Source organism: Coloeus monedula (genome assembly GCF_965178545.1).
Source record: "Coloeus monedula genome assembly, chromosome: 10".
Taxonomy (NCBI): domain Eukaryota; kingdom Metazoa; phylum Chordata; class Aves; order Passeriformes; family Corvidae; genus Coloeus; species Coloeus monedula.
Window position 1 is genome coordinate 19,339,008 of NC_138790.1, and position 15,486 is coordinate 19,354,493.

A 15,486-nucleotide genomic window follows, 5' to 3' on the forward strand; every position below is an offset into this window, starting at 1 on the left:
TAATGATATTATTTTGCTCTTTTAAGATAAAACTTTCTTGTTTGAGCAACAGTGGCAATCCCATTACTGTGTGAGGAAGGACAACTTCTCAAATTGCATTCTTTTAACATTCTCTGTACTGTTATGCTATTTCCAAATGTCATTTTAACACTTTGGGTTTGTATTTCGTGTGCATTTAAATGGATGGCTGCTCTGCTCCTTGAAATAAATACTAATACAAACAAAACAAAACAAAACAAAAAAGCCATTGTTGTCACCTGCCCAGCCAAAGCTCCTTTTTAGGTAACAGGGGTCCCGATTTTAATCAGCCACTGGTTTAATACCTTCCAGTTCTCTGACTAGACTGACTGCTTAGAAGTGGTGTGGGTTAGTTTGGGCCAAGGACATGCCCTACAGGTTTCAGGCTCAATTTCTCTATTTTCAAGCCCATTAAATTTGCATCCACACTGTATAATATGCATTAAGCCCATCCACAGAGCAGGCAATTTCCTAATGCTAACAACAATTTGGTCCTGAGCTGACATCCCCAGCGCTTGGCTAAACCCAGCCGGTCAATGCTGGTCCTGCTAAGAAGAAGTCTCTGTAGTTCTTACACTAAAGCAGCTCTCCTAATGACTCAAAGCAATTATTTTGGAGGAGCTTTTCCCTAAATTTACATCAAATGCATATTTATTTGTTTTCTGCCATAGGTAGTATTTTATTTCACACTGCATTCTCAGGAGTGACCAGAGACGTGCAGTGCTGGTCAGCCCCCCAGGCTGTTGTTTCTCACTACAGCCTTGCAAATCCAACATCTCCCTGCCACCATGGGAAGCCCTCCTGCTCTTCCTCTATCTCCATATTTCAGTTCACAGAAATAATCCAGTTTTTTGGTAAGGTTAGTTTTCTGAGAGTTGAGGTTCTGTTCTTAACTGATTGAGAAGATGATGGAATAAATGCCAGAGTAGGGTAACAGAAGAAGAGAGAACATGTGGCTGTTAGTTAAGAACAAATGGTTTCACTATGAGGTACTTCAAATGTCCATTCATGAAAAGAAAGGCTCTGGATAGATAGGAGAATGAAAAACCATCTGTAGGGGTAAAAATAGACATAGATTGTAAACAAACTGCAGAGCTCAGAAACTCTTCTGGGTTCATTACAAAGCTGAGTAGAGAAAAAGAAGAATCAATGTAATAGTTTGTTTATGTAAATTTGGATTCTGGTTCTTCATTTCACGTGAACACAGGGTGAGCAGGAGGTGCTTAGCTCTGGGTTCTCGCTCTGGCAGGTGTCACAGAGAGTAGTGGTCCCTCTTTGGTTTCTGGACCTGGAAATCTTGCCCTGTGCTGATGTGAGCCCCTGAGCCAGCACTCAAGACCTTAAACTGATTTTTAAGCCACTTCTGTGCATGGCCAGCATGGAGAAGAAGATAGGTCTGCCTTCGTGTGTCTGTTTAAGCTTTATTCATATCAGCAACCTTTGCCTCACTCAGGGTAATCATGTGAGAAAAGCCAAGCAGAGTGCTTGGGACTGGGATCTCAGAGAACAACTTGTGATCACAGCCACTTGTGTTTATCAGCCCTAAGGTAATCCATGAGTTTTTAATTCTTAGGAGTGTTTCCTCTCAGTAGTGGTTGCTAATGCAGAGATTGGTTCTATTCAGTGATTCACATTCCTGCTTATGTAGATCTATAAAAGTGAACTAAGTTAAACATACCTCGTGCAAGGTACATTTGGATAGAACATGCAGTGCAAATACACACATTTTTCACTAGATTTGTAGCAAAAAGTAGTTTTTTAGCTGCCTAAAATGTTTCTAGAAGTGGTTCATATAAAAACAAACATGAATCCAAACATTATTGTATACTATACAAATTTAGAAATCTCAGAATTAGTCAAGAAAAGTTGAAATTCTTTCTGTTATGGAATATCCTCAAACCCCTTCCCCTATTAATTTTAGAACATACACGTTTTCCCTTGTTTCTTACAGTTCTGTGATCTAACCAAGAGAACAGGTGGCTAACTGATCAAACACCAGTTTTTACTAGAATCAAAAATATTCAAAAACTCATTAATCAGCTTCTCCATAATCATTGATTGTTTTAGCTATAATTATTGTGAATAGCTACAAATACATCAAATCTGTCTCTGATTTTGAGATTTTTAGACTGTACCTCCTTCACAGTTTCTAGGGTTAGAACCTTACATCCATTTCTCTCCGATCTTCAGTGACATTTTCAATTATCATAGATCCCTGTGAATCCAGGAACATTCTTTACTGGAAAGTGTATGTTGCAAAATCTGTGGTAAAATTGTAAAAATTAGCCGGTAGGGTATAATACTGATTTCCACACACAAAAATGCTTCTTATATGGTTGTATGCTTGGACAAATTGAAATGTGATGTAGTAAACATTACAGAGCACTGCTGCTCACAATAATTGACTATTCCCTCCAGTTTCCTCTCCCTCCTGACGATTCCATAGCTGTAAATCACTTTGATAGAACTCTCACCCTGCGCAGCCATGGCATAAGCAGTTCATCGTGAAGCCTCAATGGACCACACACAATGCAAAGACTTGAGACACAGTGATACAAATCACGTGAGATGAATGACTGTAATTTATGGCTTATATTAGAAGTACACATAGGAATTCTGGTCAGGACCCCACTACGGTACATGGTAGACAAACAGGAAAAAAAAAGGTCATTCTTCCATTTAATTTGTAGACTTATCTTTGAGCATAATGCACTCTGCTACACAAATAGCTTGTGAGAAACCCATTCTCCTAAAACAATGACAGATGGTTTGGAACAATAATGAGCAATTGCATTAAAAAAATTTTAAGATTCTGTTTCCAGACGGTTCTTGAACACAACAGCTAAAGTATTCACTCAGTGTAACTTACCCGGATGCAGAAGACAACACTGAGTAAAAGCCTATCAAGAATTAAAAAATGTTCTGAACATAAAGTACACTAAAAACTATGACTTCTTTTTATACCCTCTCAAGTACAGAATGTCCTGTGTACTAGTAGAGGACATCCTACACTATAAGTCTGTTGAAATGCTATAATTAAAGGTCTGTCAGAGTTTCCATTAAATCCCTGATTTTCAGGGTTTAATTAATAATAACAGTGAAAATTAATGTGAGTAGAATTAAAGCCACTGTCATAGCTCTGCTGCATATTAATTCCTGATTTTAAGTCTCTACAACATGTGGGACTGATTCAGCTTCCTCTCCTCAGTCAAAACTCCTATTTCAATGTAAAATTCTACACTGGAGACAGTGGATATTTGCCTGAACATATAAAGTGTGATCAGGCTATAGTATTATAGTACCTATAGTATTCATATAGTAAATTAAACGAACATTTCAGAAAGTCAAGAATAACTATATTGCATAAAGTTTTGGAATAAATACCTTAAGTTTAGTTTAAGTTCATGTACCTGAAAACAAGTGAACATTCAAAATTTCTCAGTCAATAACTTCCCAGCAATCGACTCAATGTAAGTTTATCCATTTATCTTTGGAATATTAATAATCTTAACTATTTTTATTTTTTTCTGAGTAAGAGGTTGACTCCTTAATGAAAGATGGAGGACAGATGTAAATACTGGAGAATGGACTTTCCCTGGAACCACAAGAGCAAATCAGATGTTCTGTTACTGAAACAAAGGCTCCTGGCATTTTGGATTTGGGTGCAAATAATTTAGAACATTCCATGAGATACTTCCCTGAAAATAAGCACTGGTATCTCACCATACAACACAGGAAATTTAATCTTTCACATAAAAGGATCAAATAAAACTACCTCAATGTGGAAGTATAGAGAGGGACCTGGCAGAATACTAGAGGATATTCAGTTCTCTTCAAAGTAAATAGTATTACAGCTGAAAAATGTGAAAGCATGAAATTTTCTCAACACTGCTCTGAGAAACAGACCCAGAAATCCCAGACGTATGCAAAATACTATAGTGAACAGTGGAGACAGTACTTTCAGAAATTGTTAAAAATGTTAAGAACACTTTGTTTCACATAAAAGCACCTATTATAAAATACACATTTTTTTGTCCAAATTCCAAAATAATAGGTGGCATTATTTCATCTTACATTAAAATCTATGCTGTAAGTCAATATCACACATTTCAGAGGTTAATAGGTGAAGAGGATCAATGCTATTTGCTGTTAGGACTGCTAAGTAGGTCAAGGAAGTTCACAAGTCAGAAACTTTCATGTAATAAAGCCAAATGGGAATTTATATGGTTAATGAAATCTACTCTGTTGAACTAATGAAAAATGAAGTTGACTTAATCAAAAATTCACATTTTATCATATATAATGATAAATAATAAGCTGGAAGAAAATGGCAGAGAATATAATCTCTCTTCAGTAAAGCAGGATACATTTGCAGCACAACACAAAAAGGGGGGTAGAAGGTCAGCAATCAAAATGCTCTGTGGTGATCATGTATCTGCACTGTCTTGATATCTGAATGTGGGGATCCACTGTTGTTGTCAATGTGCAAGTCACTAAAAGACATTCTTTGATCTGCAGAACTTAAAATCTGAACAGATAATTTGTTAAAAATGCTGGAAAATGAAGAATTATCATTCAAAATGTTGGGAAAGAAAGAATTATCATACCTTTATCAATCTAGAATTGAGGCTGTAGTTCCAGAGCAAGCTGAACCAAAAATGTAACTTCCAGGCCCTGCCTCTCTATGTGCTCCCCAGGCCACTTGCTGAGCTGTCCTAGTTCACTATTCCAGCATAAAAATATCCCTTCAAAACCAAGCACAGAAAGGTACTGACATAGATCAGTAAACGAACTGGCAAATACCTGAGGCAGCAAGAGACAAAAATGTGCATCCAGGTGGGAGAGGATGGAGGGGAAAAACTCCTGCTTTGGAATAAGTCAGACATAGAGATTAATTTATCCAAATTCACTTAGAAATTCTATGGCATACATCATATAATTTTTCAATTATGAGAATAAGTAGCTATAAACAGACCCTGGAAAAGTTTAGAATGGACATTTCAAGAGACTTTTTAATTTCTAAAGCAGCCAAAGTTTGCATCAGCCATCCTGTGAGGTTAATAAGAGCAAAAATTGTAAGATTTTAGATGAAGCATTGCACTGTATGAGATGGTTGACAAAGCTGATAAAGGGTTGCAGCTTGAAAATTCTAAGTTGTCCTTTCAATTCTGAGCATTTTGAAATGCCTCAACTAATTCTTAACTAAGAGAAGATGAAAAATGCTCCCTTAAGTACATTATATTGGAGGCAGTTAAATCAAGTGACTGCCAGTGCTAAAACTAGGAAAAAGATACAAATCTAAATCTGAAAGTCTTAGGAGTGGAGAATAATGTTCTTTATGATTTGCTAACATCACTAACCCAGGTCTTCATAGAGGCACATTACCAACCAAACCAGAGTAAACTATACAATTAATCTGGAGTGTATCTTGCTCTGCTTCCATAGCCTTTCAGAGTTAAAAGAATTGAGAAACCAAAGCAAAACTTGGCATGAGGACATAGTTTGCTGTAATCAATATCATGATAAAGCAAGGAATTTCTCAAAAAAATGGAAAAAGCCAATAACTGTTTGTGTATATCTATTGCTGAGCAATGACCCCTTGTGTTAGATTTAAGCTAAGTACCACACCAACACATCCTCCTCTCTTGTGTTCCCTAATGCTGAAGTCACATGACAAACATCTGGTGAACAAAGTGAAATCACGAACTGGATAATTTCTATTTGGATGTTACTTTTTGGCTCCACTTATCCCTGCAGCTGGAGCATTTCCTTCCAGCATCTCTATGCTGTTTTGTGAGCAACGCTGGAAAAATGCCACAAATGTATGAAAAACTTTGAAGGGGCTTAGCGTTAAAGACTTCTGCTTTCCAATCAGTACAGCTTGAATCAATAGCGCTGCTGCTAAATGTAAACAGGCATAATGGGAATTTTACAAAGCAAGGCTATTTGTATGTAACATCAAAACCAGCACAAAGTCTTCTTTCCATAAGAGTGCAAATCACATTTAGAGTAAGACCAGAGAGAAAAGCAAGATTACTTTGTGATGATTTGCTGCAAAGTTCACTACACTCTTTGCTTGATAATGAATTTTGCTCATATTGTCATGCACTTCAGACTTCATCAACAGAGTGCTCAACTGCCAAAAATCATGATTTTAGCACATCAGAACAAAGATGAAAAAAAAAGGAAAAAGAGCACATATTATTTGATTTTCTGCAAGTAATAATTCATAAAAATATTATTTTACTATAAATGCTGCCTAACCACAAATTCCAAAAAAAGACAAGGAAGGGAGAAAAGATAGGGGATGCTCTGGAAGGATGAACGTGGATTCAGGTATATGAAATATTGGCTAATTATGTGGTGAGATTTTGCTTCCATCAGAAATAATAAACATGAAGAGATTGCTAAATACATTTCCCCTGCAAAGGGAAGAAAGCAGTTTCTGGTATGTTGCACTTGTAACAATCTGAATTTTTTTTGGCTTGCTGCTCTTTACAGTATCTTATCTACATTAGGAATAAATACAAGACAAGCAGCATCTTCTGCTGCCTCCCAAGTCATAACTTCCTGGCTGCTCCATGTGTGCTTTCTAACAGCTGTACACACTGACAGCAACTTGTGAGTGGGTCCAAGCAGCCTTCTCCTGGCTTTTGAACATGTATAAAAGTATGACCCAGTTGTAAGTAATTAAAGGATTTACTGGTCAGGTCAGGCTCCAGAAGCTGTAGCACACAACAGGGAATAGCCAGGCTTGGTGCCTCAAATGCCCATGTGATACAACAATTACAGAAATACACAGCTCTTGGTCCCTCTCCTCTCTTCTTAGTCTCTGGCTGCTTCTGCTCTTACATCTGCTCTTCTCAAGCCTATGGATATACTTTTGAATTAGCAGGAGTCACTGAGCAGGGAGGCAGAGAGCAGTTGCTTTTATCAGAGCTCTTGTAAAGAACTTGCTGGGAATTCATCAAGAAATCAGTTCTCTGAATTGAAACTTTTCCCTGGAGTTTATCAATTTTAATGAAATTTTCAGAGAGAAAAGTATCTCAAGTCAAGATTTGTGACAAGTAAAGAAAGAGAGGCATGGTCGGCATCCCAGGATATAGGTACTAGCCTGGAATGTCAAAGACAAAATGTTCAAGTGAATCTCAGGCAGCATTTGTACAGTTGTAAATACAACACTGTGCTTATTAGAACACCTACATTTTCCAGATTGTTTTCAATATAGAAGTTGCTTGGGTGCATGAGACTCCTGGTTGTTGAATCAGGTTGTGTCTTGTACAACACTGAACAATCCATAAGGAACCATCTTTCCTGAGATGTACAGTGCTGGATGAGCGCCCAGCATGCCCAGAAACCTCAGCCTCAGAGAAGATGTAAATAGGAGCTTATCATGAGCATAGAGGAGCAATGACTGGAAAGTTGCCTATAAGGACTATGAAAGTGCTCTCCCAACATCCATTTGATAATGAAGTTACTCTAATGATTTCAGTGAAATTATCCTTACTTTACACGGGATTCAGGGAAAGGTGAAGCTGCTCCAGCTGTAAAAACCTACCTTGTACATCTCATAATGCAAATTAAATTTAAAACCCCCATGGAAACAGTCCAAAGGACTTTCTCTGCATGTGGCTGTAAGTCATTTAAGTCATTCAGTGAGACGGGATAATGGCCATCAGTTTTCACTTGGCCAGTTCATATTGTGGCACTGGGAGGAAGACAGTCTGTCAAGTTTTTGTCTGCAGTGTCTGATTTTTCACCACAGTGCTCCTGCCCTCCCTCCATTGTGTCAGGAGTGCATTAGGTGTTGGAAGGGCAACAAGAGGCTCAACCAGTGGGTGGAGAGGCTGGACAAGGGGGGTTGAATTGTAGGCAGCCTGCAGAGTCTGTTGGAAAGGCTGTGCTTTCTTTGTGCTGATATGTATCTATGTCCCTGTGCCACATTACATGGAAGGGATTAGAAATAGGATTTCTGATATTTCAGCTGACATGACAGGAGTGATAATTTCATGCAACTATGTTGCAAGCAAAATTCAAATATTCCACCTTTTAAAGGGATTGTATATATTTTCATCTGTGCTCTTAGGCTCAGAACCTTGTTCTGCAATGACTGATACAACAATAAAATGCACTTCAAAGAGGCTAATACACAGATAATGTCCTGTCTCTCTACGTATACCTGACTCACACCCTAATGACTTAAATGACTAAATGAAATGGTAATAAGTGTTAAAATAATCTCCAAAATCTCTGTGTATCACAGTGTGTAAAAATTTGGAATATCTTTTGAAAATCAAAAATCTAACAGTTTTTTGGTTTATTTGTTTGGGGTGCTTTTTTTCTTTTTTCCCCAAGGCCAAGGAAAATAAAGAAACAAAGTAACATAAAAATATCTTAACTAAGTAGAAGGTATCAAGGTCACTGGCTATAAATATAAATAATGCTGCTGCATAAATCTTAAACAGCTTACCACAACTACTAATATAACTTTACAGTATTTACAAGATTAATCTTTTTAAAGAAAATTACAGGATCATAATATGAAACAAGATTATGCTATGTCCTATATAGCATTTTACTATGCACATAGCAGTAACATGACAGCAAATATGCACTTCAGACATATCAAGTAACTACTGCATGAAGAGGGTGACACTGAGTACCAAATACTAAGCACAGCAACAAGTCTTGGGGCCATCTGATCTCCCCATACAAAACACTTTGTTAAACCCTTGATAGCCTCATTTATGTCTAATGGAACATGCGTAATTTTTCATGCCTCCATAGAAATATGCACTGAGTATTCCGACTATAATTTACAGGTGTAAGATTTTCTAACTGTTGGCTGTTGAAGCAGAAGAAATACCAGAAATACAACAATGCAGACAGAATCCTTGGATCCTATCCTTGGGTCAGAATGAAGGAACTTTTGCTAGGTATATGCATTTCTAGCACTCTTGCAATAGCATTTTCTGTGTTGAATTCATGCAGCCCACAGTCTGCACCAGGTAAATTGTAGCATAGGTCTGTTGGTTCAGGTGAGCCCTGTGCCTTATTCTAGCTAAGGACCTTGTTCATTGTTTGTAAGCTTTGTCCAGCAGCAGAAACAAATCTCCCAGCACAGGCAAGCAAGATCACCACAGGAATCCATTAGTAGTTAGATGAATAGACATCCTTCTGGAGCACTGAACAGTGGTAAAATTTTAAAATAGAATGCTTTTCTTGCTAAAAGTTCTAGGTAGTAAAGAGAACCAAGCTTCCTTTCCCTTCCAAAAGCCTAAAACCACTTGATTTATGCCAGCATTTCAATGTGGCCTTGCACAAGAGAACAAACACGCTGAAGAGAAGCCCAGTTTGGGCCTGTGATTCTAGACCTGAGCATACATCAGGATGCTGTTCTCAGCAGCTCCACCTCATTATGTTGCACTGTGAGTAGCTCCTACTTGCCCTGACCCACCCATAGATGGTGTTTGCAGTAAAGGGACCACGCACATGTTCCTGTGCCCTGCCACAAAAGCCTTTGGTTCTCTGGAGGATGTTCCTGTCCCTTTCTCCTTTGCAGCTCCCCAAGCAAAAGCTGTTGCCTTGACAACTCTGGGGCATTCTCTGGCTCCATGGATGCTTGCAGGAGGAGGCCAATTTCCTTCCACAAAATACAGAACTGCTAAGGAATAAAGAGTTAAAAGTGTTCAGATTCTTTCAGTAGTGCCAAAACCAGAACGAAAATGAAGAAACTTACTACAGACACAGGATTTTATAAGCCAGAAGCAGCAGGATTCAAGCACTGAGAATTCACAAACACAAGCAGGGAACAGAAGAAATTGCAGTTGCCTGAGATTTCAGCAAAGGGCTGGAAAGGCTGTGGCTAAGGTCAGGCTAAGGCTCTTCTCTTTGATCACCCTTCTGTAACTGGAAGGCCTCTGGCCTTCCATGGCACTGCCCTTGCTTTACCATTACACTGTTTATAAAGAAAGTGATAAAAACAAAAACCAAAACAAAATTAAAAAATATATTAAAGGAAAATAAAAAGGATGGATTTGCAGTTTTCACTGCTCTTGCGTATAACCTTTCATAATATTAAGTAGGATTAACTTTCTTCATTTCTAATCTTGTGCTGCAATTTTATTTTTTTATACTTCAACTCTGCTTCAAATAAACATATTTTTGAAGCAAAAAAGAAGACACAAGAAAACTGATGGTCAGAAAAGGGATCACACTGCACTCCACTAGAATGGACAGCAGACAGAGGTGCTATTTATATGTAACACAAAGAAAACATGCTGCCATGAAGCTCTGTTTTCCTGTGTCCTGTAACTGAGCTGAGTGCTGCTCAGCCATGGAATACTCAGCTGTGTGACTGTTCTGTCACATCTCACAGCATCCATGAGAAACAGAACATCCACTGGAAGCCACAGCTGGTATGTAGAAGGACAGATACGCTGTTGCAATCTTTAAATTCCTCAGTACTTTGAGCACACATGAGCCAAAATGGCTTTTGGCTTTTCTCTTTTTTCAAACCTTCCCCTCCTTTAAGGGTTAGCCAAAGCAAAAGCTATGTGTACTGCCAGCAGATATCTAATGATAACAGGTTATGTGCATCCTTTACCAGAAGGAAATTATTTTGGAAAGTATCCATTAGTAATTAGAGTTGGATTTTCAGAGCCAATAGAAGCTAAAACTACAGGAGAAGCTGATCACAACTTCATGATGCCAATAAAATCTGTAATAAAAAGCAATGCACTTTATATTCCAAAAAGGCTGCAGCATATCAATAGACACATCTGACAAAAGCACCTAACACCACTGAAGCTCTAGCATGCATTGTATTTTATTCAAGGAAAGCATAGACAAAAGCTACTGGAGCAACCTTTCTGCTAGCAGTTAAATTTAACATGCAGCCAGGTATGACCAGGCTTCAGGATACATCAACCTGCTAGTCAAACTAATAGCACTTCTATTTTAAGCTAAATGGAAGGGGATTAGGGTAAGAAAACTCCCTCTATTGACCACTGACATTGTTTATTACATAAAAGGTAATTGTTTGGAGAAGATTCCATCTCTTTTTGCTGCAGGAAATGTCTTGGTTTGCTGTTAACCCTTCTCCCATTACAGTGCAGCCACATTCGTACCACTGCTCACAGAAGCATAGAGAGCCTTGTGCATGATTGAGGGCAAGAACTTTGTAATGCACTACCTTTATCTGTCATATTTTGGTCTACAGCAGTAAATTTTTTATGCCTCTACTGACTACTCCCTGGAAATATGGTAAAGATGTGGCCTTTTATACAAAGATAAGGTACACAGAAATGATATCCAGAGAAAATACGGTAATAGAAAAGAACAGGCTCAAACAACAATGAACAGCTCACAGTCAAATCCAAAAGCATTAGAAGATTTCAGGCTGTGTTGGTAGAGTACAAATCCATCTTGGATCAAATTATTCACCCATTTACTGTGGTCCCTCACTTGGCCTGGCAATTAGTTCAACTGTGGAATGCTACTTACGAGTACATTCACAATCCCCACATATTCTCTACAGCACAAATGGACTTTGGGAAGGAAGAACTGGATACAGACAACCCATTGTAAACAAAACAGCCACTACTTTCACAAAGGTGCTAAAGCCATGCCTGCAAATAAAACACAAAATAAAAAATTTCTAATTTCCTACTTGGTATTCTGGGCAATGTGAGGGAATTTACTTAACCTCTTCATGCCTCTGTTTTGTCATCTCTAAAACAAGGATCACACTACTGCCTTCCCAGGACTCACTGCTATTTTTTGGCTCTGACAGGGCCATGAATTTTTCTGATCTATGTAACATACATGTGGAGCTTGGTAATTTTGTGCATTCCTGTAAGACAATGCCCTCTTGTTAGGCCATGGACAAAGCTCATCTGTCAAGCAAAAAGTTTTGTTAGCAAAATTCATTCAGCAAAACAACATCAACAAATAAGGAAAAACCAAATCCGATCTTTAACACATTCTTGAGGAAATCATCTGCACAGACAGAAGGTAGAAATTAATGTCAGTGGATGGGCCTGATCTGCAGAAAGAGATTTCTCCATTCTGTTTAAGAAACAAAGTGAAGGAAAACCTATTTTTAGAATTACAATTTGAAATGCCTGTTGGAAAAATTATGAAAAGCAAAAGTATATTTCGCCCTGTTTTTCCTACCACTTCTGATTTATCATTGCATGACACAATTTTTACGACAACTTACAGTAAAATATTGAAATTAGTTTAATTCCTTAGGGATGTAAGCTACTTTTTACATGCATAAATAAACTGCTTTATGCTAAGCAGTGTTTTGGATATAATTAGCAGCCCCTGAGAACACAGTTGTCTATGACTGGCAATTTTGCAGTAACGATTCCCCTCCTGTCATATGGGTTTTAAACTGAAAGGTCATTTTGGATAATAATTACTACGATTCTACCTCTCTTTCCCCTCAAAGTTAAAAACTTGAGTTAACTCATGGTGTCATAAGGGAAAGGAACATGTTTTTTTGGAGGGTTTTAGAAAGGTACTATAACGTTGACCTACACAAAAAGCTTTCAGAGGCAAAACTGCAGTTTTGTTTCTCAGAGTAAGTCCTTGGCTTTACTCCCAAATTCCTCAGAAAGCTGCTACACATAGCATCAAACAAAAGGGTGATTTTTAACAAGTTTTGTGCTTGAGTCTGTAGAATTTGCTCACCTAACACACAATGCTGCATTTTCCTTTGCATTTATCTGCTTTCACTCAGAGTAAGCAGGCCCTTAGTCACCCTTCAGCTGACTAGCATCAATGACAATAACAATACATTTGTATTTTTAGACCACTCAAATCTAAAGGCAAGTTAGCTCTGCACATGTATGCATGCATGCACAAATGTAAGTAATATGTGAACATTTCCGAAGGACAACAAGTCCTTTTGGAATAGTAATGAATAGAGAAATCATCTTGTGCCCTGCATGAGATAGGTGCATTTCAAAATTTTCCTGTATAGCTTCCATGAAAATTGGCCCCTAAGCAAGGGTGTGAGTCATTGATGAATGCAGCTCTGAGGTTTCACGCTGTGCAGCAAGAGCTGTAAAAGGCATTAGAGGAACAGAGGGGAGGAGGAGGAGAGAGAGAGAGGGTTAGGAGGTTATTAAATAAAATCTGGTAATGGTTTTACACGAACGTTTTCTGAGCAGTGTTTGGAGAAGGCACACCCCGCCCCGCCGGGCAGCGCCTTTGCCGGGCGGGGCACGGAGGGGCTGCTCTGCCCCTCCACAAATCACTCCTGCCTGTACCAAAGGCATTGCTCTCACAGCTGCCCTCCCAGTGCTCGCTGACAACTCGGGTCCTACAAGTAAAATAAATTACCCTATGGCACATACTGGCTTATAGCAACTTTTCAAATGAATACTGCAGCAAAAGGATGGGGTTTTTGTCCTCTGCACCCATCTCCAGCACACAAAAGCCACTGCACTGTACCAGCAATACTGCATTCTTTGCCAGCACAACTATGCAGAAAGCACAGACCAGGGTAAAGAGAACAAATTTAAACTTCCTCAAACTTCAAAAGTATTTGATTTTGGCTCATGTTTGTCTTTTTTTCCCCCCAAGATCAATATATTAAATTGCTGTTAATTTATATTATTTACTGGTTATGAATAGATTAAACATAACTGATAACACATCAGACGTAAATTACAAGCAATTCTCCTTTTTATGCAATTGTGCTTCTCCTACCCAAGTCATGAGATCCAGCTTTCAATAAAGACATTAAGTTTTTAGTCAATACTTCACTCATTATCATGCTAGATCCTCCATCCTTCAGACTTCCTGCATGTCCTGATCTCACACTCACTTGTGTGGTCCCCTCAATCTCTCTTCCTATTTTTGCTTCTTCCATTGTGCCAGCAGCCTTAGTGCACCCATCTGAAAGAGAAGATACAGTGTGAGCCATTACATCCCATTATCAAACACCCTGCCACTTGTGAGTTCACATGGGAAATTGATTATAAACAATGATTAACTGACACCAACTGGCTATACTGGGTTAGTTAAAAATAATCAAATAATCCCTTAAGTGAGGCTTTTTTCAGAGGATGTCTAAAACGTACAGTCAGGAAAAAATATTTTCCCATATTTTATATTAAAAAAGTATCATGTATTAGAAAGAAATCCATCACTGAAATCTTTATTTTCACACAGATAACAGTTTAAGGAGATTAAGCATAAACAAATGAAAATTATGTTTTTTAACAAGTTCAAGAGGAGCTTTAAGTATTTTAAAGGCCAGAAACGGCAGTTTTTAATTTAAGTCTTTTGAACAAATGGACACAGTGGTCTGCATAAGTGAAAATTCAACCCAAAAGGAATGTTAACAGGAAATCAGTTTGTCATGTTACAAGTACTTCTGTTCCTCTAGCACCTTTAAAAATAAGAGATATAATTTTAAAAATAAAACAAAACAACCTTCTGTATATATATATACGTATATAAGAACAGAAATTTTATATTCCTTTTTAACTGAGGAGTCGATAACTGACTGGTGCTATTTTAAAAAGAGACACCAACCAAACCCCCCTGCATCCACAGACACGCAGCACCATCTGGTGGATTAGCACGTCTGGCAAACAGGTCTGCATTTACTGAACACATTTCCACAGGCAGGAGAAGGGAGAAACCATACGAGCAAAAGCATATCACGGAGATATTTTTAGTCAGCGTCAGGCAAGAGATAGTGAGGGGGGTGGAATTTCCATGAAAATTTTGAAATACTCTTTACTCATGTAACACTCTATACTTTTCAGACACTAAGTATAAATCTGGATTCAAAAATATGTGAACACTTATGATGACAAAAATTCAAAAGTTTGGTATGTAATTTAACTAACTGCATTAAGATTGATTTAATTTGATTTCTGTCATGCACACATTAAGGCACATGTTTATAAAGTACCATTTTTTCACTGGAAGCCTTGCTTAGTGAACAGGACTGATTGCTCACCTAATAACAGTTCTCCAATAATTTGCTTTCTTCTTCTCAGGCACTATATGGTTTCATGTTCTTTCACACACAAGCTCTGCTAGGATAATACAAGATTATCAGGTGCTCATCACTGCAATGCCACAGTGAATTACAGGTGTCAACTTAAAATCCCTGCAAGGCAAGTTGCATTTATTCTTCACATGCAGTGAGTAATAGGTGGTTCTATTTTGAGTAGGAAAGGAAGGGGTCCTTAATGTGTACACAGCGATGTGACATTGTAGTCTCTGCTATCTTTCTAGTAGCTTGTAGTGTCTTTGGAATTCCACCTTTCCATTGAGCCAGGTCACCTCACTGCACTCTGAAATAGGTGGCTCTTGGCATGAGACCCCTGAGGGGGTCAAAAGGCCCAGTCCTCCACAGGCCACGTGCTCACCCAACACCATCCAAGCAGCTGAGGCTCCCTCCTTGTCATCACACCCCTGCATCACCTCTACACCAAT